The 6,316-nt window shown below is 35.0% G+C and overlaps 1 non-coding gene across 1 annotated transcript; it reads left to right on the forward strand.

The window, feature by feature from the left end:
• The first annotated feature begins 926 nt into the window (after nucleotides 1-926).
• LOC126002242 (U6 spliceosomal RNA) lies at nucleotides 927-1,032 on the forward strand. The gene has a single exon (XR_007493001.1). It is a non-coding gene; the product is annotated as a U6 spliceosomal RNA (small nuclear RNA).
• Nucleotides 1,033-6,316: the final 5,284 nt, after the last annotated feature.

The raw sequence follows: 6,316 nt of genomic DNA on the forward strand, positions 1-6,316 counted from the left end.
GAACATTAAAGTCTAATTGGTAATGGTATTTTTCAATATCATTGTCATTTGGGATATTAATATCATGCTTAAAATACATGAAAGAGGTTGATGACATAGTACAGCTGATAGGAAGGAGCTTGCCTTGCTTATGACTGACCTAGTTTTGATCCCCAGAACCTATCTGGTTCTCCAATCCCCACCAGGAGTGATCCCTGAACTAACTAATTTCTATTAAAATGCTATAATAAGGAGCCAGAGTGGTGGCTCAAGTGGTAGGGTGTCTGTCTTGCTAACGTAGGACAGACTGTGGTTCGATCCTCTGGGCGTCCCATATATCCCCCAAACCAGGAGTGATTTCTGAGTTCATAAAACAGGAGTAATCCTTGAGCATCACCAGGAATGGCCCAAAAACCAAAAAAAAAAAAAATTAAAATGGCACAATGAAGAAAAAAAAAGTTTGTTTTGTTTTGTTTATTTTGTTTATTTTCTTTTGTTTGATTTGTTTTGTTGCTTTGTTTTGTGATCACACCTGGCAGTGCTCATATTACTTCTGGCTCTGGGCTCAGAAATTGCTACTGGTAGGCTAGGGGATGCCAGGGATTGAACCCGGGTATGCCCCAGGTTGTTCACGTGCAAGACAAATGCCCTACTGCTGTGCTATCGCTCCAGCACCAAAAAAAGAAATTCTTATACACTATTTATGAGACTGAACATGTGTAGTTATTATGAAAAACATATACAAAATCCTTAAAATATGAAATTAAAACTATAGTATAATTCAGTTCCACTTCTCAAAATATATCCAAAGAAAAAACACAACTAAGTTGAAAAATCATCTTCATTCTCCTGTTTATAACAGCATTATTATTGATAATAAAGTCATGGAAACAACTTGTATTTATCAATAGAGGAATAAAAAGAAGCTATGAAAACAATATAATCATGTGCTTGCTTTGGCAGTACATATACTAAAATTGGAACGATACAGAGAAGATTGCATGGCCCCTGCACAAGAATGACATGCAAAAACAATAAAGTTATAAAATATAATTCAGTCAGCCATAGAAAAGAAATTTCTGCTATTTTGACAAGATAAATTGAAATTGAAGATTTAATGCTAAGTAAAATAATTTAGAGGGAAAAATAAAAATGTTCACATATATGTAATCTTGAAAACCAAAAAACTAAACTCAGAGTTAAATAGATTAGATTTGTAACTTGCTGCTAGAGACAAAGTTAAGGTTGCTTTTAATTCAAATCTCAAAACAATTTTAAATTGAGCTCACTTACTTCTAGTATACCAAACCACGATATTAGTCTCATCTATATAGAGACTTTTTTAAAACTTAGAAAATATGGTCAAATTTTATTATTAGGTGACCAGAAGCAGTGGGTGATGGAAAAAAAAAGGATTATTTCTTCATTTCTGCATTTTATTTTTATTGTACTATGTGAGAATACGAATATTAGTTGAACCTATTATACTAATAATTTGCGATATACGTATTGTAACTAAACTAATATAGTCCTATCTATCACAGTCTTCAATACAACTGGAAAAGTAGAATTTTTCTTATTCAAATAATGTTTAAGGTACACAAATATTCGTAGAAATTAGTAATAATGTTAGGATTCGAGTTGACTCCCATGTTGGTACTGAGAGTCAAAGATCACCTCTGATAATGCAAGGTGCAAAGGGAGTTTATTTAGTTAACCAAGATCTGAGCCTTATCCAATTAAGAAGTCTTGGCAAGAACCCAGAGTCAAATCTTCAGTTTATATAAAAATCACTAACAGTAACAGTACAATTATTTCATTGTATAGATATCTTAATCACTAATTTTTCTGGCTCAACTTTGGTTGTCTAGGGATACTCTGATTCAAACCCTGGCTGTCAAGTGCTACTCTGATTCAAACCCTGATTGTCAAGAAATATTCAGATTCAGACCCTGGCTGTCAAGATTACTCTGACTCAAACTATGGTTATAAAGGAAGCCTTTTCAGATAGAACATTCCAAGCTCATTCAACCACTAGTTCGTTATTCCTGGAAGGCACCAACTTTGGTTTTATTTCTGAGTTAATTCTCTCTGCCTTCAGTTAGGAGTGGAAAAGTACACTTTACTAAGGTTTGGGCTCGTCTTAGTCTAGAATTCCTTATCATGTTTTAGGGAAGGAATCTTAGTTCTTCAATACAATATAATCAACCATTAAGTAAGATAATAAAAATACTAAGAGAATTGGAGATATGTAATATAATAACAGCATGACAATTATATAACTTCATTTTAAATTATTTATTATGACATTATGTGGTATATTATATTCAAATACAGAGAAAATTAGGAAATCAAAAAAGTATAATAACAACTGCAAATATGTTCCTAATTCATTTTAGTCTTTCTTTGATAAATACATTGGCATAAATAAGCAAACTCTAGTTTTAATCTTTATAAAATAAACATTGCATCATGTTAAATATTACCCATTTTGAATCTGAAATATGCTTGTAATGAGCATTTATGTACTATGGTATTTACAAATTTATTTTATCATAATAGGTATCTTTTTAATTTTTTTTTATTTTTATGTTGATCATATTGGCTTACATATATTTCACAGTAGTATTTTAGTTACATATTAACATTGAATCAGGGCAGTAACCATCACCAATTTTGTTCTACCCCATCCCCGTTCCCTTCCTGCAACCATTATCCCCCACCATCACCCCCCTCAGGCTGCTAGAATAGGTGGTCCCCTCTTTTCTAGCTTACTATTAGTGATCATGTATCTGTTTATATATATATATATATATATATATATATATATATATATATAAACATATATCTGGTAGCATCCCTTGTTTCCCCCTCTATTTGAGAGGCAGAGCTAGATAATTTGAGTTATGTGGTTTTGTTTCAAGGAAAGAAAAGCAATAGAATGGGGTAATAAATAAATAAAAAATAAAAAAATAATAAAAATAATCAAATAAGCTAAAAATGGGTGGAGTCCTTCTAGAGGCTTCCAACCTCAGTTTAGAGAGGACATGAAAAAGGTAATTGAAACACCACAACAATTCAGAAAGAAATATCAAATTAAATATCCAGTGAGCTCTACAGCAATAAAGACAAGCACCACACAATAGTCTCAGTTCTAAAATCAAACCATGCCGGAGTGCAAAAAGAAAAAAAGAAAGAGAAAGAGAAAATAAAATAAAATAATAAAATAAAATAAAATAAAATTGAAGACATCAACTTCAATATCTACACCAAAATAAAGAAGTTCAAAAACATCGATCAATCAATAAATATATATGTGGATAAAATGATTATTTTGTGCTTTTTTTATTTTTCCCCCTGAATAGGCACAGTAACTATTGGGTATATTATATTATATTATATTATATTATATTATATTATATTATATTATATTATATTATATTATATATTATATTATATTATAATAAAAATACTAAGAGAATTGAAGATATTGGCCTAGGAGATACAGGGTTTCTCCACCTGTCATGGGCTTAACTATAGACTCCTTACTCTCCCCTCAGTGCTTTTCTGGTGTATGGAAGACTTCTGCTTCATCATGTATGGTAAAATCAGACCTCTGTATCTAAAGATCTTGGTGTCTGTACAGCTCAAGGAATGGAGCTTTTGATGAAGTCTTTCTTTGTGGTTCTAGCAGTTCTGCTTCTTCAGTGTCGTTTTAATCCATCTTCTGTAGTTGGTGGTCTTGGTCATTATGCTGCTCCTAGGATGGAGCCTGGGATAGCGTCTTTCGTTATGTTTCTGGAAGACCCATTCAGTTGCAATTGTCTCAGTCAGACCTCTGGAATTGGAGATCTTGTTTGTTGAACATATCATAGACCAAAAGCTAGGCTAGAGCTTTTTGTTGTTGTTGTTGTTGGTCCCGGGATGCATACTGTCTAGTCCTGGTCAGAACAACCAGTCATCTGTAGATAGCAATCTTGGCTCTTGCACAGATCAAAAGGTGACATGTCTTCTGATTTTGTCTTATCATTGGCTGGTGGGGAAGGACAACTTGCTCTTAGATCAAGTTGTTCCCATTTCCTCCTTGTCAGGTTATCAATTTAGAACTGGCACATGTTGGTGTCAGAGCAGCATTATGGATACCCTGGAGGGAATTTGGTTCCTGAAGCTATTGTGGAGAACTCTGTCATTTCTATGTCTGGGATCCAGGAGTCATGGCTGGATGGTTGGTGCCTAATTCCCTGGGGTCAATGTTGGTTCCACATGACATACGTTCAGGGTGGGAGATGCCCCTGTGTTGTAAAAAAGCATGAGTTCTTAACCCTAGTGGATAAAAGCTTGTTTTTACATGTAAAATTCCCTTTTTTAAATATGCCTTTGCAGGAAGAAGTGGTGCTACATTATATTGCTGGTGAATTTGGGGGTAGAGATAGAAGAAAACAGGTACATGACAAAAACTAAAGATATGTATGCTCACACATATCTAAAGAAAAAAAGTTTATTTTAAAAAAAAATTAAATAAAAGACATAATTAAAGGAACAAAGTGGGGCCGGAAGAGATAGCATGGAGGCAAGGAGTCTGTTCTTCCTGAAAAAGAGCGTTATTTTAAATCCTGGCATCCCACATGGTCCCCCATGCTGCCAGGGGTAACCTCCAAGCATAGAGCCAGGATCACCCTCCAAGCGCCTCCAGGTGTGATCCAAAACAAACAAAAAAAATCTAATAAAAAAAATCTAAAACAAAACAAATTAAAAATTGACCCAAAAAAAAAAAGGGAGAAAGTGATATAGGAGATTACTTTACATTTGGGGAAAAATAGGATAAGAGGCAGTGTTCTATTGGTTTATACTTGTGATGAAAGTATAGGCTTCCCCATTTTCTTTTGAGATTTCTTTGTGGTGCGTGGGCTCCAGGCAGGGAAGTCTTGGGTAGAGATCTTGCAGTGGGGGTCCTTTTGGAGCTAGATCCGATATCAAGCCACTGTCCACATTAGGGAGAGGTGATTAGGAGGGCCACAATGCATGAGTCAGTTGGGGTGTTGGTTGTATTTTCTTGCGGGGAACGAGGTATGAGTTTGAGTGAATGTCTCTTCACTTGGGTACTGGGTACTGGTCCTTTGGGGTAGGAGGTCGGTCTTGATGCCTAATGGATTAAGAACTGAAGGTGAAGAGTTTTAATATGGTGGGGATATCGGGGATGGAATTGAGAGGTGAAGGGATAGTCAGATTTCTGAAGTGGGGGTAGGGAATAGTACATGGAAGAGTTTATATAGGGTACAGGTATGGGTTGTTTTGTGGTTTAGGTTTGTCTCCTAAGGAGAATTCCTATCTCTGTGTGCTCCTGCCCACATAAAAACATATAGAAGTTAGCTTAGGTATATATTAATATAGAGAGGTGGGGAGAGCAAGAGATGCACTGAGTACAGAAAGATAAGTATAGTATTTGTAAGAAGAAACTAATCAACTTTTGGATATATATAGGTTTCATGTCTCGACACTAACCATTTTGTTAATGAGGTCTATCTATATAGATGTTTACCATTTGCAATGTTGTCTGCAGCACCCTATATGTCAGCTTTTTTTTCCTATAGAGGAGGTAACTGTGTGGTTTTTATTTGACCTGGATTGAATTGATAATAATGAGGAGAAGGTAGAAGAAGAGGGAGACAGGAACAAAGAAAAGGAAAAACAAAACAAAGCAAAACAAATCAACAATAAAACAACAACAACAACAAAAATATGAAGTAATGAGAAGAGAGGGTAAAAGAGCAAGGGCATGTTAGTTTGCTTGAATGTGTTCAATGATTAGGCCCTGTGGTATAAATCTGTAGGTCATGGTTGTTGCTTCGTTGGTCTGGCTGGTCATGTGCTTCAGGTCCTAAAAGAAGGCATAATCTAGAGATAAAGTTTATGTTAAAGAGTCTTATCTGAACATTTTCATGATGCAAGCTGAGTATGGTGCCTCGTGTGACTGAGCACTGAGGTACCACTGTAGGATGTTTATCCTTTGTATCCAGGAATCCCTATGGACAGAAAAACTGATTGGATATTTTAAATGTGGTAAGGTTAAGGCATTCAAACATATTGTTTTGAAATGTTTCCATTGAAGTCAGTAATTTCCCATCATAGTCTTTACTTGTAATCCTGTATAAGATCCCTAGTAAATTATTATGGGCCTTTGTAGTAAAAGGCTAATTACATACCTGTTCTCTCTACGCTGCTGTTTCTGCTGTCGCTGGTTTCTTTATAATATAATGTGTAGTCGGGCTTTGTGTTGTTTTTCTTCCCTTTGTTTTGGACTCTACTCCCCAATATATGGTGATCATTACAGTATTTG

Source organism: Suncus etruscus, chromosome 2 (genome assembly GCF_024139225.1).
Source record: "Suncus etruscus isolate mSunEtr1 chromosome 2, mSunEtr1.pri.cur, whole genome shotgun sequence".
Lineage (NCBI taxonomy): Eukaryota > Metazoa > Chordata > Mammalia > Eulipotyphla > Soricidae > Suncus > Suncus etruscus.